Source organism: Hemicordylus capensis, chromosome 1 (assembly GCF_027244095.1).
Source record: "Hemicordylus capensis ecotype Gifberg chromosome 1, rHemCap1.1.pri, whole genome shotgun sequence".
In the NCBI taxonomy this organism is placed as follows: domain Eukaryota; kingdom Metazoa; phylum Chordata; class Lepidosauria; order Squamata; family Cordylidae; genus Hemicordylus; species Hemicordylus capensis.
This window is the reverse complement of record NC_069657.1, coordinates 394892822-394916449: the sequence shown is the minus strand read 5'-3', so window position 1 is coordinate 394916449 and position 23628 is coordinate 394892822. Positions and strand designations below refer to the sequence as shown.

Below are 23628 nucleotides of genomic sequence, written 5' to 3'. Positions count from 1 at the left end.
GGTTTGGGCAACCTGGAGAATCCCACTATGGCAACACAGTTGAGAACCTTTGCTTAAGCTGGCAATGCAATATGGAAAAGAACTTTATTGGGGTTTGATGGCAAGAACACAGCTCCAATTAAAAAAGGGAGAGGCTGTAGAATTTGTGTAGTCCTATTCCCCACATGGCAATGGTGTTGTTTAGCACAGCAGGGTCCTGAGGCACTTCAGCCTTGATGAATGAGACAATTAGATTACTAGAAACAGAACATGTGTAAGAAGGAAATTCAGTGGGTTGTGTTCCAGAGAGAGTGAGTGAGTGATTTCCGCCTTAAAGGAACACCACCAATCTACTGACTTTTTGCCCAAGAGATTTGTTTCCTCCATCATGGCTTCTTATGAGAGCACATTGGTTCTAACGGACACAGGGGGAGATTTCTGGTTATATGGTTATGGTTGTATAACCGTACTAGTCCATTAAGCTGATTGCTCAAGCCTGTGGTAGCCTTGTTGGATGACTAGCTGGCTCTGTGTACCCTATAAATCCTAGCTTGTAAAGATTCCTAGACTCTTTATATCCTTTGTCCCGATAAGAATGTTGAGCAGGTAATTCCCCTCATACAGCCTTTTGGAACCTACTTCTGGGTCAAGATGGTTTGCAGGAGATCTCAATTTATTATTTAAAAATCACCTTTTGTGGAGATGCATTAAGCAAATAATAATGCTTATGTCATTTATTTATTTTTTGTAAAGGTCTTCCATTGTTCTGATTAGACAGGATGATTTAATTCAATAGAATCCTCGGTGGTGGGGGTGGGGTGGGGGAGGTGGTTTGCTTTTTTAACAAAACCTGCTCTTTCTTTATAGCTCCTTATTTCTCCAGGTCATTGACCTTTTAAAACACATCTGGACTGGACTGAAGGAGCCATCTCTCATTCTCCATGTATGGTGAACAGATGCGCAGCGTGTTAAAGGACAATTTATATGGACTGAATGTTTCATTGTGATGATGGGAAGATAGTAAATTAGAGAGTGGCTAAGACCGCAGCCTTCAGGAAACTGAGAGCAGAGCAGTATGTCTTGGAATTATCCACATACAAAAAGCTTGGTCAATACTGCCCTCTTATGCTCCAGAAATAGTATTATATCTTTTTCTCACGCAGACATTGCTAACCCTGCATAATGAATATGATGAACTATCGTCTTTCAGTAGCACACTTTTAAATAAATTTACTTTAGGATATACATTTGGTTATCCTTACAGCAAATATTTGTGAGGAGGATTTTTCTTCCATATGAGAAATGTGTATGTAGGCACAGGATGCAATCAAAATTGGGGCTTGGGGAGGGGGGTACTGAGTAAACCTGACCTGGCTTAGTGTAGTCCCCTGAGTATAGCCCCCTCAGTGTAGCCCTCTGCAATTATCATCTGCTGCCAGTTTCTTTCTGGGGACAATTTTCCTGGAGGCTCTTTAGATGGGGCCTTTCTCAGCAGCAGCTAAAACATCTGGGATGGAGTGAGATGGGACCTGCTGCCATCTTGTTCCCCAGGCCTTGCTGCTGCAGCAGTGCTTGAAGTTGCAACAATGAAGAAGAGACCGGAGCCAGGAGCTGCTCCTTCAGCTTTGGCCCAACAGAAGAGAAGTATCACCCCCTGCAGTCTATCATCTCCTCCCACATTCTTCCTGGTGGCCATTTTCTTGGAAATGATTTACCTCAGACCTGTTGCAGCTTTCAGAAGCACCAGCAGCTGCAGTGAGGAACTTAAGTTTTTTTGTTTTAAATGGTGTGTAAACCCCACTTTGAGGGGTCCTGGCCAGAAAGAGGTGGCAGGTATACAAATAAATTAAAGAAAGAAAGAAAATGTCAAGCAAGAGTAGGTTGGTAGGAAGGAAGAACTGGCAGTAAAGAGAGATTGTGGGAACAGAAACTCACCTGCACAAAGCTGAACCATTACTCAGGCAAGTTCTGGAAAATGAGTTGGAAATACAGGTATAAGTCAAGCCGAGGCTAGCTCTGGCGCCTAAGAAAAGAGAAAAGCGTAAGCAGAGCTAAAAACAGTAAAGAAAACCCACTCACCACATGGTTACATGCACCTGTGGTAAGTTAACACTAGGTAAATGGTCATCTATATTTATTCACCTATATTTGTATTCTCTAAAAGGGATGGTTTGGGCATAGTCACTACACGGGTGTCCAGTGGGGATAAATGTGCAGATTACAGAATCTCAAGAAGTGTTTTTATTTTAGGATACATCTAAACACTTAAAACTGACTTTTAAGACCATGTCATGGCTTTCCCAAGACTGTAGTTCTTTGCAGGCTCATCATTATTCTATTATCTGAGAGAATTATGCATCCCATGCGAGAGAGAAATCAAAACCGATGCTTAAGTCTGAATTATTGACCTGCTAAACAGTGATCAGTTCAGAGCTTAGAAACAAGTGAGGGAATTGCCTGGCTTGGTAGAAGTTATCTAGGGCCCCTAGATGCAGAGAGGGAAGCTAGCAGTCAGGAACGACACAGCTGCTTTGTCTGGCTCGTGCACCCAGGAACGTCTTCTAGTTCGCAGAACGGAGAAGCAGTAGCCAGAGACATAATGCAAATGCAAACAACATTTGTCTATCTTCAGAGCATTAATACCTTACAGGAATCCCACCCTCATCTCTAGAAATCTTGCCCCCACCGAGGACATCACTAGGGTCAAAAATCTGCTCCACACAGGAATTATGTTTATTTTTTCACTACACTGACTGTCTCCTGTGAAAATATTCCTTTGTTCACCTCCAAGATACATTGATATTTCAGCCAAGTGATCCCCTCCCTGCATGATTCTGGTCACATCTGCCTGAGCTGGAAGAGAGGATCCTGAACAAAGCCCACACTGAAAATTCTCTTCCTCAAGCCTGTTCTATACATACTCAGACGAAGGTAGCAGAATTGTGGATTGTACCATTTCGGATCGCAGGGTTGGAGTCCTGTTTTGGACACTCCCTCTCATGAAGCCCCTTCCATGCAGTAAACTAGCACATCAAGGGAAATAGCATAAACGTTGTCCTGGTTTACTAGTTTACTACTTGCAAGGAGCTTTTTACATGTATACCCTTATGACTCATGCCCCTACCCACCTACTGCAATACAATGTGCAATGCTACCACTACAATCTACCACCTCGTTTTGCATGGCATGAAGAGCAGCTAGTAGTATTTAATACATAGCAAATTCCCATTGTTAAATAAGTTCTTAGGATTTGATTCTTGCCCACTTTGTCTAGAGTAGATTCCAAAGGCAAACTGATGTGATTCTGGGGTCCTGTGACCTTCTTGATTTTATAAAAGTATGTGTTAACACGACTTGACTCCAGTGGCTTTTCATTCCTTGGCCACAATACATCTTCTGTGCATTACCGTACAACAGTGGCACTCACTGTACTTCTTACATCTAATTTTTAATGATTTTTCTTTCATAACTTTGAAATATATTGTTAACATTAATCATGATAGTAAGGCAGAACTGCCAGTGAGCAGTGGAATATTAACAGAACACAGAAGTTAAACAACCAACAGATGGAGAGGAGAGCTGGTCTTGTGGTAGCAAGCATGACTTGTCCCCTTAGCTAAGGGGTCCACCCTGGTTGCATATGAATGGGAGACTTGATGTGTGAGCACTGTAAGATATTCCCCTCAGGGGATGGAGCTGCTCTGGGAAGGGTATCTAGGTTCCAAGTTCCCTCCCTGGCTTCTCCAAGATAGGACTGAGAGAGATTCCTGCCTGCAACCTTGGAGAAGCCGCTGCCAGTCTGTGAAGACAATACTGAGTTAGATAGACCAATGGTCTGACTCAGTATATGGCAGCTTCCTATGTTCCTATGACATTTAAATCATGTTTATCAGATATTATTAATTCAGCAAAGCATTTGGCTACACATGAAGCTGCTGTATACTGAGTCAAAATGGTCAGTTTAGCTCAGCATTGTCTACACTGATTGGCAGCAATTCTCCAGGATTTCCAAAAGGGCTGCAAAGGGACTGAACCCAGGATCTTCTACATGCAAAGCGTGTTTGCAGTCACTGAGCTACAGCTTCATCCCTGATTGGTTGTCTAATTAGCAAAGTAGCTTCCCAGGTTCCAATCTGAAGACACATGAGCATTCGTTTCCCACCAATCATACTCGGTGCTGTCCCTTCCTACATGTTTTAATGTGTTTTGCAGAACTGCTGAAGGCACCTGTAGATGCACGGCTACAGAAAGCATGTCTGGAGTCTCTTCTTGCATCCACATGACTCAGGAACCAGAAGCATATCAAGCACCAACCTAAACCATGGGATCAACATGGCTTAGATGTGGAAAACACCTGAAGTTGTGCTTTAAAAGGAGTACTTCTTTTAACCGCCCAGAGACGAAAGTTTGGGGCGGTGTACAAATTTTATAAATAAATAATAATATTTAACAAAAAGATTGAATTTGAGCCAGAATTATTCAAATTTTTCAGAATTATCCAGTTATTCAGAACCTGTGTGGAAGCCAGAGCTCTGTGATGGAACATGTGATGTTCTCATTTGGAAAAGAGTAACTCACAGCATACACAGTGTGCCCCAACACTGACTATCATCCACACTAACCTCTACATATCCAAGTTGGGGAGGCTTCAAAGGAAGAGTCTTTGATTCCTGCCACCTCTCTTGTTTTCTTGTGTTTTCTAGAGATGCGCACAAATATTTTCGGTGGAGCAGGGAGTGTTACCTTTATGCCCGAGTACAGCATTTCCTGTTGTGGTGTTGCACTGCTCAGACGTCCGCATGCAACTGCGTCCATGTGCATCCCACCACTGTGCGCAGGCTGCTGGGTACAGCACCACAGCCATGCACTGACTTCTGAGTGGCACTGCGCTGCACCAGGAAATGTGGTGGGGTGGCCGAGGAGCAGGTAAGGACCAGCTTTACTCATTCTTAAGGGTATTGCTCCCCGCCCTGTCAAAACGATTTGGTGGACCATGCCGAAGCGATTCAGCGTGTCCCCACTGGACACGCTGAAGCTATTTATGCACATCCAAAGCATTAACCATGCTTTGTACCCTGCATGTGCTTGAGCCATGTGAAGAATTAGAAGGCTTTTTGGTCAAGGCCTTGCCTCCTTAATATTTATTTAGGTTTGATCCATCCCCTTAGAACTATATTCAATGTTGTACAGCAGCAAACTTAAGCTTGCCACTGATGTCTCAGTATGTGTGTGCTCTGCAGGGGCTGCCAAGGTATTATGGTGCCTAAGGCCAGTGCCAAATAATACTGCCTTCCTCATGACCCCCCAGCCAGGCCCCCTTTCAGAACTGACCTTGCAAGCTTTGAAAGTGGCACGGAAACAGGGAAGAGGGAAGGATTCCAGCAGCCTCTTCTTCTCTCCCTGTGTTTCTTGCAAGCTTTGCAAGAAGTGGGGTTTTTGCCAGGATCTGGTCAGTTTCCAGGAGCTGCTCCAATGGCAGCAGCTGGGGGCCTTGTGCTGCCTTGCTGGTGCCATAATAATCTACTGTCTGTGCCTCACCTTGCCTCATGAAAGGGCTGCCCCTGATCCCCAGATGGATGAGGAATCATGCACCAAAGACTCTTGCACACAGAGAGCCCAAGCTAAAATATCACCAATTGGCTGTTGAGGAGTAGAAGTTGAGAGCTAGATTGTATCCCCTCTGTTCCCCTTTCAGATCAATCAGAGGATTGGTGCAATTCTCACATTTTGAAAAGGGCTCTGCATGCACTGCCTCAGATTATCAACAGGTGTATGGATAAAGGTAATCCGGTTGACATAGTATACCTGGACTTCCAAAAAGCTTTCAGCAAAAAAAAATTTCTTGAAACTTAGTAGTTGGGGGATAAAGGGGCAAGTACATGTGTGGATTGGTAACTACTTGAAGGACAGGAAAGAGAGGGTAGGTATAAATTGAGAGTTTTCACAATGGAGGGAAGTAAGAAGTGGGGTCCCCCAGGGTTCTGTACTGGGACTGGTGCTTTTTAATTTATTCATAAATGATCTAGAAGTAGGGGTAAGCAGCCAGGTGGTCAAATCTGCAGATGATACCAAACTCTTTTGGGTAGTGAAATCCAAAACAAATTGTCAGGAGCTCCAAAAGGATCTCTCCAAACTGGGTGAGTGGGCGACAAAATGGCAAATGCGGTTCAGTGTTGGCAAGTGTAAACTAATGAACACTGGTACGAAAAACCCCAACTTCAAGTATACGTTGATGGGATCTGAGCTGTCAGTGACTGATCAGGAGAGGGATCTTGGGGTCGTGGTGGACAGCGAAAAAGGCCAATCCATGCTAGGGATCATTAGGAAGGGGATTGAAAATATTATAATGCCCTTATACAAAACTATGGTGCGGCCACACTTGGAGTACTGCATACAATTCTGGCCACCACATTTAAAGAAGGACATTGTAGAACTGGAAAAGGTCCAGAAGAGGGCAACCAAGATGATCAGGGGCCTAGAGCACCTTCCTTATGAGGCAAGGATACAACACCTGGGGCTTTTTAGTTTAGAAAAAAGATGACTGCAGGGGGACAAGACAGAGGTCTATAAAATCATGCATGGTGTGGAGAAAGTGGATCGAGATACAGTTTTCTCCCTCTCACATAACACTAGAACAGGGGTCATCCCACGAAATTGATTGCCATGAAAATTAGGACCAAGAAACAGAAGTACTTTTTCACACAATGCATAATCAACTTGTGGAATTCTCTGCCATCAGATGTGGTGGCAGCCAACAACCTGGATGGCTTTAAGAGGGGTTTGGATAACTTCATGGAGGAGAGGTCTATCAACAGCTACTAGTCTGAGGGCTATAGGCCACCTCCAGCCTCAGAGGCATGATGCCTCTGAATACCAGTAGTACGCCCCACACCGACAGCACCATTGGGCTATATTGTTTGAACTGCACTTTCTGCATGAATTCAGTCCACTCTGGAGCTCTGAGCTACCTGATACCAGAACAGGGAACATCTTTTTCCCAGTAAGGGCTTGGACCCCACCCCACCACCACCATCCCCGGATGTATTTGCTGTTCTCTGTTTGCAAGTCTCTCCTCATTCATCAGTGAAGTCTGATCACTCTTCTCTTCGCTAATGCTAATGCTAAACAGTTAAGACACCAACTGCAAAGTGGCAAAGCCCTCCTGTCTCTTCACCTGGGAAAAGAAGGAGCCTCACTTGGCAAATATTGACAGACCTGAAAGGGGAGGCGGGGGAGAGGTTTCATCAAGAAAGACTGTGAGCCCTGGAGCTAATGGGAGATGATGGAAGTTCCCTGGCTGGTGGCCCCGTGCCTCTGTTTACAGAATGGAGGGAGATTATTTAAGCAGCTGTGATGACAATAGCAAGCTGATGAGCTCATGTGTCACTGGCCCACTATTCACTGCAGCACACTAAATGATTGCAAGCCCTTCAGCATCCGGAACAAGCAGAATTGCTACATCTTCTGTCCCTGGTGGGTCAGCTAAGGAGAGCTGATGGAAGGAGTGGGTCACAAATGGAAGAGGCACGTATGCAGTTGTCTTGCCTACTTGTGCTCTCTGTTCTTTCTTCATCAAGATATTGCACAAGGATTTCATAGAATCCAAGAATTTTACATTTGCACAGGACCTTGGAAGTCTTCTGGCTCAACCCCTGATCGGTTTAAGACTCTGCTAGAGCATCACTGACTGATGTCCATTGAGTCTGTATTTGAAAACCTCTCGATCCAATGCAGGTTTCTTCAAAAGTGGTCTAACAATCGCCTCCTTAAGACAAGGAGACTTCCTGCCCTCCCTCAGAGAGGCATTAATGATATTAACATTAATATAAAATAACCTTCTTACTAGATTATACTGGCACAGTCGTGCCAGTATAGTTAAGATGAGGAGTGTTTTCAACTTTCCGCCATTATAAACCCTGAACATTCTATTGCTTATTCGTTCAAAAGCATTGATCCGATCCCCATGAAACTTTGCACACATCAACGAGGGGTCAAGAGCCACTACTCCTCCATATTTGGTGCAAATCCATTGCAAAGTGGCTGAGATACAACAGTTCAGCAAGGCAGACTGTCAAATGCAGGCCTGCTCAACTTTGGTCCCCCAGCTGTTTTTGCACGACAGCTCTCATAATCCCCAGCCACAGTGGCCAATAGCCAGGGATTATGGGAGTTCTAGGCCAACATTTGCAGGAGGGCTGAAGTTGAGCAGCCCTGGTTAAATGGCTCTTACTGTTAGGAAAGGAAATTCTACCTAATGTCTAACCTTAGTGTGCTTCCTTCTCATTTCAGCCCATTGGACCTAGTCCTGCCCTCAAGCAGAAATATAGAGGGGAAAGCAATCTACCCTAGAGCTCTATGAAGCTGAGGGCCCCAACACACTATTACTGTTGTTATCTACTGATAGCATTTCGGGGGTGCAAGAGGAGGGCCCCCAAATTATGTTTTGGCCCAGGTTAGCTTTCTGCAGCACTGGCTTCCGGAGCAACAGAAAACAAATGTGTCTCTTTTTCTACAGTCTTTCAAGTGCTAAGCATAACAGCCCTTCTAACCATTGCTCATAGAACTTGGTTTTCAGACCCCTCGCCATTTTTGTTGATGAATATCGGTCTTAAAATGTACTGCCCAGAACTGGGCAAGTGGATGACGTACAGAGCAAGGAAGCACTAGGGCAGTGGGAGAACAGCCAAACATATATAAATATTTGTTATTGTACATAGGAACATAGGAGGCTGGTGTATACTGCATCAGACCATTGGTCTACCTAGCTCAGTATTGTCAGCACAGACTGGCAGCAGCTTCTCCAAGGTTGCAGGCAGGAATCTCTCTCAGCCCTATCTTGGAGAAGCCAGGGAAGGAACTTGAAACCTTCTGCTCTTCCCAGAGTGGCTCCATCTCCTGAAGGGAATCTCTTCCAGTGCTCACACATCAAGTCTCCCATTCATATGCAACCAGGGCAGACCCTGCTTAGCTAATGGGACAAGTCATGCTTGCTATCACAAGACCAGCTCTCCTCTCTAAATGACCGATTCATGGGTTTTGGAGCATAGGAATATAGGAAGCTGCCATATACTGAGTCAGACCATTGGTCTATCTAGCTCAGTATTGTCAGCTTCTCCAAGGTTGCAGGCAGGAATCACAGCCCTATCTTGGAGAAGCCAGGGAGAGAGCTTGAAACCTTCTGCTCTTACCAGAGTGCCTCCATCCCCTGAGGGGAATATATTACATTGCTCACATGTGGTCTCTCATTCAAATGCAACCAAGGCAGACCCTGCTTAGCTAAGGGGACAAGTCATGCTTGCTACCACAAGACAAGCTCTCCTCTCTTAAAGGAGAGGAGTTATTTATTGAGAGGATGCTATTTATTGAGAAGGTGTTATTTATCCTCTCTAATAAAACGCTTGGTGTCCGTCCGTGGACGGACACCAAGCGTGCGTTCGTGCCTCGACTGTTCTGAGCGTGCGCGGAGCGCACGCTCAGAACAGTCCAAGGGAGACACGACCGCCAGCACCCGGCGGCCATCTTGGGCGGCCAGAAGTGGCTGCCCGAAGAAGCCGGATAAGCGGCGGCGGGGGACACTGGCCGAGGCGGTGGCAAAGCCGCCGCCTCGGCCAGAGGATGCGGCGCGGCCAAGGCGGCGGCGGAGCCATGGCCGCGCCACCGAAGCCGGGCGGGGGGAGGAGGCGGCGGGGGAAGCCGGCCGAGGTGGCAGCCGAGCCGCCGCCGAGGCCTGGCGCCGCCGCCGCAGCCGGGCGGCTTGGGGCCCTTGCCTGGCCGGGGAGACCGGCCGCGGCATAGAGGCTGGCGGTGCCGCCGCCACAGCCTATATCCATCTTCCCGCCCTCCCAGCTGCCCGACTTACCCTTCCCCGCACCCCCCCCCAAAGGAATAAGGGCCTCCGCGGCCGCCAGAACTGCCCTCCCGCCCTCCCAGCTGCCCGAGCCCTACTCACCCGAGTCAGCCCGCAAGAGCCGGGCGAAGTGCAAGCGTGTTTTCAAAAGGTCCAGAGAGGAGCTCGCAAACAGAGCTCCTCTCTGTGCTAAGTCTCTTCCCGAACGAAGAGACTTAGCACAGAGAGGAGCTCTGTTTGCGAGCTCCTCTCTGGACCTTTTGAAAACACGCTTGCACTTCGCCCGGCTCTTGCGGGCTGACTCGGGTGAGTAGGGCTCGGGCAGCTGGGAGGGCGGGAGGGCAGTTCTGGCGGCCGCGGAGGCCCTTATTCCTTTGGGGGGGGGTGCGGGGAAGGGTAAGTCGGGCAGCTGGGAGGGCGGGAGGACGGTTATCGGCCCCTTCCCTTCCTAGCGCCCATTATTCAACGGGCTAAAATTTACTTGTTGTATATAAATAACATATACATATTTGTTGTTGTTATTGTTGTTGTTACAGAAAACACCTCGTTCATGGCTCCCTCCTGCCTCTTTCTCCTTCTCCATGCCAATGAGATCAAACCAGAATATCCCTAATCATCACTAGAGGCCCTTTTCATTATTTTCCAGAATGAACTGCATGCAAAAGAAACTTCTGCACAGAGCAATTTTCACAGGTTTATTTTGTTCTTGTTTATTTTGTACTTTTGTCACTATTTTCCATTTGCTGTAAGAGACAGAATGTTGCCAGTTGATTGTATATACCTCTCACTGTCCCCACCTTCCCATTAAGATAGATTAAAAAACGGTTCCATTGTTGTGAACTTCTGGTTTACTACATTTCTGGTTTATTAAATGTCTGCAGCATTTCTTCCCTCCTTCCTGCTGAAACTCCCATGGAGCTTAGAATGGACGAAACAAAAGAAACAGTGTTTGATGTGGCCTTAAGTATCTCCTGGTTCTCTGGACATTCTTGCTGATCCCGAATTAATCACTGCCTGAAGTAGCTTTTCCTCTCCCCATCATTTCCCTTTTATAACCTGGCTACAATCCTCTGCACAATTTCCCAGGAGTAAGCCCCATTGACCTTACTCAATGGTCAATGGGACTTAGTTCTGAGTAAGCATGCATACATTATGCTGAGACCACAATTTCCTCTTCCTTAAAAAAAAAGCATATTAATTTGGGTGAAGAGAGGATAAGTACCCAGAATGTTGGGGGCAATATGCTAAATCATTGTAAACCGCTTAGAGAGCTCCGGCTATAAAGCGGTATATAAATGTAAGTGCTATTGCTACTATAGTGCTATAAGCAATATAGTGCAAATACTACACTTAAAAACATAGAATACTTGTGAGGAGGACCCAACAGAGAAGCAGAGGAGGCGATGGTGGTGGCTCCATTTGGTACTGCAGCCTGAGATGGAAGCACTGAGAATGCAACCAAAACTTTCAGCACCCTTTAAATGTTTTGTTTGTTTGTTTGTTTGTTTGTTTGTTTGTTTGTTTGAAACATTTGATATACTGCCCACTCCGAAGACTCTGGTCGGTGTACAAAAACATGTAAAACAAGACAGCATTAAAATTACATTCTAAATAAAACTGAAGTAACTAATGGGGGTGGGGGGGAAATAGGTAAACTACAGGGTATAATCCTGGCGAAAACGAAAAGTCTTCAATAAAGATTTAAAAATCGACAAGAAAGGAGCTAAATGAATCTGCAGGGGAAGGGAATTCCAGAGAAGTGGGGCAGCAACCGAGAAGGCCCTTTCACGGGTCCTAGCGCCCCGAACCTCTCGGAAATCAGGGACCGACAAAAGGGCCATCTGAGCAGATCTGACCGGATGGGATGTAACTGGATGGGAGAGGCAAGTCTGTAGGTAGACAGGTGCCAAACCCTGCAAGGCTTTGAAGTTCAAAACCAGGACCTTAAATTGATCTCGGTAGCGAATAGGCAACCAGTGCAATGACTGCAGGAGAGGTGTTGCCCTGTCATATTTTCTGGCACCCAATGTTGAGGCTTGACTTTTTACCATTTACCGTATTTTATGGACTATAAGACGCTACGGACTATAAGACGCACCTTAATTTTAATCCAGTTTTTCAGAGTTTTAACATATTAAACTGTTAAAACATATAAGACGCACCTGAATTTTGGCGGATATTTTTCGAGGAAAAAAGTGAGTCTTATAGTCCATAAAATACGGTAAATCATTGCAATCAGAGTGGCTGGGGCTGGACTTGTTTAAAGAAAATACTGAATTTTCTTTAATCAGAAATTGGTGCACAGCTCTACTTCTTTCCCCAGACTCCATGGCTCTCCTCTCCTCCGCCCCCCTCCCCACCCCACCACCACTTCTTAGAAGGAAGTAGTGAGGTTTACATCTGAGTAAACATGGGGTGGGTTTTTATTATGAAATAAAAAACTGGGGGGTGGAAGTTCATAATTGTAGTAATACTGACCTCAGTTTAAAAAATAAGCTCTGCCAACAGCAATGATCAGAAGTAAAAGTGGCAAAGGCACAAAGGTACACTCGGGTATGGCATTGGGGGGAACACACTCTTGAGAGCAACCCTCCAAAATGGCACAATTTGTGCAGGAAACAGTCTTCTTCAGACCACTGTTCCCTCTGACTGGGATGCCCAGATGTTGTTCACTACAGCTCCCAGCATCCCCAGCTGCAACAGCCTTTGGCTGGGGATTATGGGAGTTGTAGTCAACATCTGGGAATCCCATAGTTGTGCCTATGGTTTGTCCATACCTTTCTTCATTGTGCAAGATTTGCTGCTCGTTTTTTCAAGTCAGAATAGGAACATAGGAAGTTGCCATATACTGAGTCAGACCATTGGTCCATCTAGCTCAGTATTGTCTACCCAGACTGGCAGCGGCTTCTGCATGATTGCAGGCAGGAATCTCTCTCAGCCCTATCTTGGAGAAGCCAGGGAGGGAACTTGAAACCTTCTGCTCTTCCCAGAGCGGCTCCATCCCCTGAGGGGAATATCTTACAGTGCTCACATGTTTAGTCTTCTTAAAGGTAACTTAAAGAATAAATGAGCTCTTAAATGAAATGGGTGTTTCACAAGACTACTGCATATATCTCATGGGATGTGAAGCACATCATATGGACGCCACTCAAAATCACCCATCATGAGTGCCCATGGTGGAATAGGCCTTCATCCAGAAGGCCCCCAAGCTTATGAAGTTCCATTTAATGGACTTCTCTTATTGCTGTTCTGCATTTGACCAAGGTAAAAAAGACACAAGTCAGCTATGCATTGAGGTACATCTGGAGAGAGCTGCAACCTGACAGCTGTTTGTTTTTCCTGGCAATTGCCCCAGGACTACACAGGATCTTTGCCCACAGGCTGTTTTCCTGGAACATTATGTTACACGTTTCTACTTGAGCTGATCATGTCCTGTTTATAATGGCCTCTTAAAATTCAATGTGGTGCTTGTTGATTTTAGAGACAGAAGGATGATGTGCTCCTGTCTGACAATATGCAAACCATTTGCTCTGCAGTGCACACACTTGGGAGCATCAGCAATGACAATGATTGACAGAAAGGGTGCTTCCAGACAGGGTTTCTTAAGTGTCAGGTGTGCAGACACCCACAAGCTGGAGGAGGACTGTGCCAATTCCCACACTGATCTCTGCCAATGGCAAACTGGGAACTAGAAGGGTCAGCAAGTGTCACTGTCTAAAAGAGCACAACCCTCCTGTGTGCCTCACTGGCTGGTGCCTCTTTAATGCTACAGTACAGATCAGCTTTTCTGGACAACAAAGGACCAGCCTGATAGACCAATATTCTCTGGGTAGTCTAGTACAACGGCTGTGGTAATGGGACTAGTACCCAACCAAAGCTCAGGGCCAGACCGGACAAAGTCATTGCATGATTGGGGCCTGCATATTTGGGGTGTGTGTGTGTGAGAGAGAGAGAGAGACAGAGACAGAGACAGAGACAGAGACAGAGACAGAGACAAAGAGCCCCACAGCAGGGAAAATAGGAAGTATATCCTAGCTAGTAGCTACCAGCCATCAAAAGCTATTGAAGAAATATTTTCTAGCCATTAGTGCTCATTACTAATAACAGCAACAAGTCTTGATTCCTGACATTCCTTTTCCCTGTAAGGGTTAGGAATGTGCATGAACCATCAGACAGCCAGTTCGGCAGCGGCGGGTTACCTTTAAGGAGTGGCAAGAGGGTACATTGACACCTTCCCTGCACCAATGATTTTGGGCACAGCACCACTGGAGGAAACATGGTGGGGGCGGGGGTAAGAGCACCCTCCCTGCTCCTTAAAGGTAAACACCCACCCCCCACCCTCACCGCCGCCAAACTTGCTGGACTACAGGAGGTCTGGAAAAGGACCTCCGAACCAGTTTGTGCACATCCCTAGTAAGGGTCTCCGTATCTAGAGCTTAATACTACAGTTCTTTTTTCTGTTTCCTTGACAAAAAGCGGGGGGACCCAAAACACCAGATGTTTATATTATCTCAGGGCAATATGTTGAAAACTTGGCTGGACTCTTGAGGCCTTTTTCAATCCATGGAAAGATTTGGAATACATCATTAATTCAGTAGTAGTAGTGGCAGTAGTAATGGTAGTAGTAGTAGTAGTAGTATATTTACATATTTGATCAGTGCTCCGTTTTGTGCTCCCTGGCTCCAAGATTCCAAAAGCAGCAGAATGAAACATGAAGTAGGAAACTGTAGTTTTCTCTGACATTCCCAACATTATGTAGTTCCCCTTTCTTCTGTAGGGAGCTATAGAAACTGCTAGTGTAACTGGGAGGCCATTGCAACCTGAGCCCTGGGTGCACTTTCATGAGCTGCCCAGTGGTGGCTTATACAAAGTAGGATGTTATAGATCCTCTACATTGCTTGTTCTCCTTTATTTTTCTCCCTCCTGGTGTCCTGCTGTCACTTTTAGAAGCACAGTAACAGGACAGGGCATGCTGGGGCAAGTCCCCAAGCCCTGTGCAGGACAATTTAAGGATTCGACATCTATTGAGTTATGTGTGCTTTTCTACTTTGATAGAGCAAACTCAAGATGTTAAGATGTGGCTGTCCTGCAGGTAATACTAGTACAAGCGCTGCCAGAGCAAAAAGGCACGAACTGCATATGGACTGGTGTGAATAAATGGTTGGAAGCTTGGGAGGCTGTCATGACATGAGAGTCCTGGAACCAGAACAGTTGGGAATCTTGAGGTCAGCAAAGCAGCTGGAAACGTGTGAACCTCTCTCCAATGAGTCTGAGTAGTGAAATGGTCTCACAATATGGCAGGGGGGAAAGTTGAGAACGCAACCAGTGGAATGGCTATGTTGTGGTATAGGTTGCTGCTCTCCAAAGCGTCCCAAGGGTGCCTGCAGAGTGCTAAGGAACACGAGTCTCTCACCCGCAACCCCCAGAGCTCCAGTTCAGGACAGTGGCTGTGCTGGGGCCAAGGAGGAGGCCACTTATTGTGGAGAAGAATTCCAGGCCAAAACACAAAGGAATAAGAGATTAAAAGGAAACAGATGTTTTCTGTGCATGTCCACCCTATTCCTGGGAGGCAGCCCACTGCAGCTGTTGTCTGTCTGAGGCTCTGTTCACTTAGGCTGGCCAGTGAACCCTCCCAGCCATTCTGTTTTTTCTTGAGACAAACACTAACGTATGCCTCAATAGCTTGTTTCTGGGAGAGCCTTCTACACATTTCCCTCATAGATCACCTCAAAACAAACTAGAAATGTATTGTGCAGTCCAAACAGTGGAACAGCCCTTTAATATTTGAAATGCTAGAAGCCAGCTTTCAGATCATACAGAGCTCTTCATCAGGCCTAGAGGTGAAAATAAAAATAAAGTGTTGCATTGCTTGACTTGTGTCTGGGTATGTCTGTTTCCCTTTATGGCAAAGCAACAAGAAGCAAGAACATGTGTGCACAGCTGATTTTCACACCATTTCCTTCTCAGTCTTGCATGAAGAGGGTGCATGCCATGTTGCCCAAAGCATGCCCCATTAACTGTTGCTGTTTCTCCCCCACTGCCTGGCTTCTTTCCACAAAAACTTGCTTCTCCTTTAAAAAAAAAAAAAAGTTGAGCATTTGAGGTGATTGATACAGATGCAAACTAGCATTCTGTCTCTTCTGACTACTGTCCAGTACCTTGTATTTCAGTGTTGCTCTGGGGAGAGGGCAAGTGAATTTGCCCTATTGCATCCAGGCACCTAGATGCATAAGTGCAACCACACAAAGTAGTTTTAATGAGTACACTTACAGTGGCAGAAAGAGACCCCTTCACTGTAAATGATCATATGCACTGGTATTCCAGAGCTTCCAGCTATAGAGCGGTATATAAATGTAAGTGCTATTGCTATTGCTATTGCTACATACTAAGGCAGTTCATGCAGTCAGAGCTACTACTACTATCACTACTACTTATATACTGATTTCCAGCAAAAGTCCTCAAAGCGGTTTACATAGAAAAACACATAAAGAATAAATAAGATGGTTCCCTGTCCCAAAAGGGCTCACACTCTAAAAAGAAACACAAGCTAGACACCCGCCACAGCGGCTAGAAAGACACTGTGCTGGGGTTAGACAAAGCCAGTTGCTCTCACCTTGCTTAATAAATGAGAGACGCCACTTTAAAAGGTGCCTCTGTACTCAGTTAGCAGGGATACATTACAAACGCCACTCTCTTCATTCCAGGAGTGAGCACAGTCATGCTCTCAGTTGATGACAGAGAGGAAAAATGGCTGCCAAAGTCCCCAAAGAGAAAAGTTCAGATGTAAGGACAGATTAGGGTTGCCATGCCCCCCAGAATGGCACAGCGGGGAAATGACTTGACTAGCAAGTCAGAGGTTGCTGGTTCAAATCTCTGCTGGTATGTTTCCCAGAAACACCTGTATTGAGCAGCAGCGATATAGGAAGATGCTGAAAGGCATCATCTCATACTGTGCGGGAGATGGCAATGGTTAACCCCTCCCGTAATCTACCAAAGACAACCACAGGGCTCTGTGGTCACCAGGAGTCGACACTGATGCAACAGCACAGTTTACCTGAATTCCACCCGGATTTACACTGATTCCAAATGCACTGCCCGGATTGCCCGGATTTTACTCTGGATCTGATCACATGGGAGGGCAGAGAAGGAAGGGGAAGTATACAAATCTGTCAAATAAATAAATTAAATAATGCAAATCAGTTATAACATAATTTGCATAATATGCCAATTAGGCCACTTGGATTTGGGAAGCTTGAATATGGCAACCCTAGTACAGATTTATATTGGTTTTGTACCTGGTTTTTTTTTTTGCGGGGGGGGGGGGGGCATCTTAACTTCTCTGAGGAAGGGTGTTCCTGGCAGGGTCAGCCCTATGGTTTTTGGTGCCCTAGGCACAGTTTGATTTTGCGCCCCGCCCCAAACTGAGGTGTGTGAAGCCAGCTTTAACTTGAGCCACCGATGCTGCTCATTCGCAAGGCTGAATGACCAGCCTACACAGATGACCAGCAAATGACTAGCCCACACTGGTCTGAGGATATGTGCAGTGGGACAAAGTTCCCATTTTATTATGGGGCAAATCTCTAACACTTCAGAGATGAAAAGATGCCCTTGTGAATTTGGAAATCCAGCCTGAGGCCATTTCTTTTTGGAAATGAATGCTGAGGCAGGCAATTCATATTCCAGAGAAGGGTTGCCACTTACAACGCTAGCTGTTTATTGGGGGCTGAAATGCAGTGAGCAAATATTGGAGTGCATGGTGTGCAAACCCTTTGGGGAGCAGGGTAGGGATGTACACAAACCTGTTGGGAGGCCCTTTTACGGGCCTCCCGACAGGTTCAAAAGACCAGCGGTTCAACCAGTTCAAAGATACCTTTAAGGACTGGGGAGGGTGCTCTTAAACTCCGCCCCCATGCCATTTTCCCCACCGGCACCGCAGTTTAAAAAGTTCTGGCGGGGCAGCAGCATACCTTTCTGCCTCCCTATTGGCTCCTCGGACCAGAAGTGACCAGAAGTACCTGGCATGCGTGTTTGCGCACACCGAGTACTTCGGGTCACTTCTGGTCCGAGAAGGCAATGGGGTGGCCATGAGGTACACTGCCGCCCTGCCAGAACCTTTTAAACTGCAGTGCTGGCAGGGAAAACATGGGGGGCGGGGGGTAAGAGCACCCTCCCCAGTCCTTAAAGGTATCCCCCGTCCACACTCAAGCTGCCCCCCCCCCCCGGTTCTGTGCACATCCCTAGAGAGCAGGGTGAAGTATTTCATATTCTATTTTCACTCCACCGGGCAGTAATTCAGGGCAATACTTTTTGTATTGTCAGTACAAAAGGGAGAGAAAGAATAATTGGCAGTGCTATATTCTGACATTGCTTATGCACCACCACCACCACCCCTGCCAGAAGTGATGCTCAATCTGCCTTTTGGAAGGGCTGGCCCTGCTTCCTAGGAGACTGAAAAGCTTCCCCAAAAACGGATCTGTTTGTGAGGAGTCCACCTACTGTCACTAACCACAGCATAGTAGCCAGTTTCTCCAGGAACAAAGAAACTGTTCACTACCCTAAACTATTTAGAGCAGTGAAATCCACAACAGATTGTGAGGAGCTCCAAAAAGATCTCTCCAAGCTGGGTGAGCGGGCAACAAAATGGCAAATGCAGTTCAATGTAAGCAAGTGTAAGTGATGGCTGTTGGGGCAAAATAACCCAACTTTGCCTATACATTGATGAGGTCTGAGCTGTCAGTGACTGATCAGGAGAAAGATCTTGGGGTCATGGTGAACAGCTCATTGAAACTGTCAACTCAGTGCTTGGCAGCTGTGAATAAGGCAAATTCCATGCTTGGAATCATTAGGAAGGGGATTGAAAATAAAAATGCTAATCTTATAATGTTCTTATACAGATCTATGGTGCAGCCACATTTGGAGTACTGCATACAGTTCTGGTCACCATATCTTAAGAAGGACATTGTAGAACAGGAAAAGGTTCCGAAGAGGGCCACCAAGATTATCAGGGGCCTGGAGCACCTTCCTTGGGAGGCAAGGATACAGCATCTGCGGCTTTTTAGTTTGGAAAGAAGACAACTGAGGGGAGACATGTTAGAGGTATCCCCTGCTAACTGGGCAAAGAGGCACCTTTTACCATGGTGATTCTCTTTATTTAGCACGAGGAGAGTAACTGGCCCTATCTACCCCCAGCACAGTACCTCCAGTGACTGTTGCTGGTGTCTATCGTGTTTTTTAAGAATATGAGCCCTTTGGGGACAGGGAGCCATCTTATTTATTTATTATTTCTCTGTGTAAACCGCCCTGAGCCATTTTTGGAAGGGCAATATAGAAATTGAAATAATAATAATGAGATGATGATGATGATGATGATGATGATGATGATGATTCAGCAAATAACAGCAGTGTCAAAGAAGATTAGCAGATATGAAGCCAGAACTACATAACACAGGCAGAATCTCCAATTCCAGTCGAATCAGAGACGTTTCTACCAAAGCATAGAAGGAGAAACTGCAAGAAACTTAGAAACACCAAATAAAGAAGAAACAGTGCAATTCTGGGGGGAATTATTGGACAATCCAATAGATTATAATAAAAAAGCAGGCTGGATGAAAGAGGTCAAAAAATGTAACCAACATATGCAAGATCTAATAATAACACCAGAAATAATAAGTGAAAGAGCAAAGAAAATTAAAAATTGGACTGCTCCAGGCAACGATGAACTTCATGGCTTTTGGCTTAAACACCTAACAAGCCTTCATAAACAACTATCAAAACAGTCCAATCACATTTTGCAAGGAGGTAATATTGAACAATGGCTAACAACTGGGAAAACTCATTTCATAATGAAAGACCCAGCAAAAGGTGCAATTCCAAGTAATTATAGACCGATAACCTGTCTGCCAACCATGTTCAAATTATTAACTGGAATAATAGCAGATGAAGTCATGCAACACTTATTAACTAACAAACAGCTTCCAATTGAACAGAAAGGAAATTGCCCGAACACCAGAGGCACAAAAGACCAACTGCTGATTGACAAAATGATTTTAGAAAATTGCAAGAGAAGAAAAACCAATCTAAGTGTTGCATGGATTGACTACAAGAAAGCCTTCGATTCATTGCCTCACACATGGATACTAAAATTTTTAGAAACAACTGGTGTCAGCAAAAACATTCAGATATTTATTTAAAAAAAACCAATGAGCATGTGGAGTACACAGTTAACAATCAATGGCGAGACACTTGGCCAGGTTAGCATTAGAAGAGGCATTTTCCAAGGGGACTCACTATCCCCTCTGTTGTTTGTAATCGCCATGACCCCACTTTCACAAATACTAAACAAAACAGGCCTCGGATACCAAACATCTAAAACATCCAGTCAAATCAACCATCTGCTGTACATGGACAATCTGAAGTTGTATGGAGAGTCCCAGTCAGAAATCGAATCACTGCTAAACACTGTCCGTATATTCAGTAGCGATATAGCAATGGAGTTTGGACTAGACAAGTGTGCTGCATTAATAATGAACAGAGGGAAAATAAGAAAAACAGAAGGAATAGAACTGCCCAATGGAAGCAAGATCAAGAACCTGGAAGAGAAAGAACATTATAAATACCTGGGCATTCTCCAGGCTGATAACATCGCACACACTGAAGTTAAAAGAAATATTGGAAGTTAATAAATCAGGAGAGTTAGAAAAATCCTCAAGTCCAAACTCAATGGCGGGAACACCATACAAGCCATAAACACCTGGGCTATACCTGTGATCAGATACACTGCAGGAATAATAGACTGGACCCAGGCAGAGCTAGAGACGCTAGATCGTAAGACCAGGAAAATCATCACCATCCATCATGCTCTGCACCCCCGCAGTGATGTCGATAGGCTATACCTCCCTCGCAGCTCAGGTGGAAGAGGAATGCTGCAAGTCCATCAAACAGTAGAGGAGGAGAAAAGAGGCCTTGAAGAATATATCAAGGACAGTGAAGAAGATGCACTTCAAATGGTCAATAACAAGAAACTATTCAACACCAATGAAAGAAAGCAGGCCTACAAGAAAGAACAAGTCAAGAACCGAGCAGAAAAATGGAAAAATAAGCCCCTGCATGGTCAATATTTGCACAATATAAGCGGAAAATCAGACATCAGCAAGACCTGGCAATGGCTTAAGAATGGTTACTTGAAGAAAGAAACAGAGGGTTTAATACTGGCTGCGCAAGAACAGGCACTAAGAACAAATGCAATAAGAGCAAAAGTCGAAAAATCCACCACAAACAGCATGTGCCACCTTTGTAAAGAAGCAGATGAAACAGTGGACCACCTAATCAGCTGTTGTAAAAAGATCACACAGACTGACTACAAACAAAGGGATGACAAGGTAGCAGAGATAATACACTGGAACATCTGCAAAAAATACAAGCTACCTGTAGACAAACATTGGTGGGACCATAAAATATAAAAAGTTGAAGAAAATGAAGATGTAAAAATATTATGGGACTTCCGACTACAAACAGACAAACATCTGCCACACAATACACCAGATATAACTGTAGTCGAGAAGAAAGAAAATCAAGTTAAAATAATCGACATAGCAATACCAGGGGATAGCAGAATAGAAGAAAAAGAAATAGAAAAAATCACCAAATACAAAGATCTACAAATTGAAATTGAAAGGCTGTGGCAGAAAAAGACCAAAATCATCCCAGTGGTAATTGGCGCCCTGGGTGCAGTTCCAAAAGACCTTGAAGAGCACCTCAACACCATAGGGGGTCACAGAAATTACCATCAGCCAATTACAAAAAGCAGCTTTACTGGGAACAGCCTATATTCTGCGACGATATCTATAACAACTGACAATAAAATTCAGCCATCCCAGGTCCTTGGGAAGGACTCGATGTCAGGATAAAACAAACCAGTCAATAACACCTGTCTGACTGTGTAAACAAGAAATAATAATAATATACAATTATGCATGGAATAGAGTGGACAGAGATCATTTTTTCTCCCTCCCTCACACTAGAACCAGGGGTCATCCCATAAACTCATGTCCAGGTAATTTAGGATTGACAAAAGGAAGTACTTAATTATTCTATGGAATTTTCTGCCATTGGATGTGGTGATGGCCACTAGCTTGGATGGCTCTAAAAGGGACTCGGACAAGTTACTGGAGGACAGGTCTGTCAATGGCTGTTTTTATAGGGAGAGAGTCAGAACCTATGAAACTTTATGTGAGATATGACTGCTCTGTGCATGAGAGAGAAATTTAATAAAATAAAATAAAAATTGATAATGCATCATTTTAAAACATGGTGCTTCACAAAGTAAAAGAGGACAAATCCATGATGCCAGCTAGAGGGACTCACAATGACCCAGAAGAGGGAATACAAGAAGGGGAGGCAGAGGCAGGGGCAAGCAAGTAAAGAATGTCTTTAAATAATTGTAAACCACTTTGAGTGCCTTGGCAAAAAGGTGATATATAAATGCAACAAACACTCTTATTTCTATAGTTTCAAATCTGATGTTTGGTTAATTAGATGCTGTGGATTTGTCTTCCAGCAGGACAGGTGGAATCTAAACCCTTAAAGTAAATAAACAATAAATGTTGATGTGGCCCCTTCCGTTGTGAGACCCGAGACAATTCCCCCCTCCCAAAAGGGACTGAATTATTCTCATAAAGATATTCCATCTGAGAATTGCCTATGTGCTTGGACAACCAGAGTCATAGTGAACTTTGTCCTCTATAGGGAGGAGCCTACAAAGGGCCTGTGTGGCACTTCAATAGTACTGGGCATGACAAAAATGGGGGAAGAGTCATTATTGTCTCTTCTTTGAAACACTGCTTAACCTTGACTCTCCCCTACCTGAGATATTAAACTGAGCTCCTGAAAGAACCCCCGAAACATACAGTCGGGCCCCCGAGAGACTGTACAAAACCTGGTCAAAAATAAGATGCCATTGCTATTCAGCAATGTACTGAAAGGGCTCTTAGTTTCTCCAAGAGTAGTAGACAGAAGATGCTATAGCACTTTGAAGGCTACTTGGTTTAATTAAACACATGACAGGATTACTTTTTCAGGCGCCAGCTACAACACACAACTCATTTAGCAAATTGAATACCTCTCAGGCCTGCAGTTCTACATTCTGACCACTAGAGGTAGCAACATAGTAGAAAGAAAATGTTTTCAGGGGCTAGCCCTGTTAGTCCATTGTGGCAAGAATTATGTTGTGAATGTGGGATAGTTAGCTGGCAGGCTGCCACCTTAAGTGGCGCAGAGGGGGAATGCTTGACTAACAAGCAGAAGGTTGCTGGTTCAAATCGACCGCTGGTATGTTTCCCAGACTATGGGAAACTCCTATATTGGGCAGCAGCGATATAGGAAGATGCTGAAAGGCATCATCTCACACTGCACAAGAGGAGGCAATGGTAAACCCTTGTAAAGCCAATGGTAAAGCCAATGGTAAACCCAGTCTACAAAAAGAAAACCACAGGACTCTGTGGGCACCAGGAGTTGAAATCGACTTGACGGCACACTTTACCTTTAGCCAGCAGGCTATTATTCTTTCAGCTAATAACTGAAGGTGAAGAAACTCAGATGATGTTTTGCTACCAACTCTGAATAATCCTGGAAAAGCTATGCCTGGGAATGGGAAATATTTCCCTTAGAGACTTGTGGAAGGTGTAGAGTTACCTGATCCCCCTTCTCCTCTCCCCTGCAGGGTATACAAAGCCAATGTAAAAAAAGCAAGCAAGCTGCTAGAGGGCAGAGCCTTGGTTGTAGAGAGAGCCTAGAATGGAGCCACC

At 45.0% G+C, this 23628-nt stretch overlaps 1 long non-coding RNA gene across 1 annotated transcript in view; it reads left to right on the top strand.

The window, feature by feature from the left end:
* Nucleotides 1-10666, top strand: part of LOC128340205 (uncharacterized) — a 39186-nt gene extending 28520 nt beyond the window's left edge. Inside the window, exon 3 of the long non-coding RNA XR_008313519.1 lies at nucleotides 10363-10666. This is a non-coding gene — a long non-coding RNA (uncharacterized LOC128340205). The remainder of the gene's footprint in view (nucleotides 1-10362) is intronic.
* Nucleotides 10667-23628: the final 12962 nt, after the last annotated feature.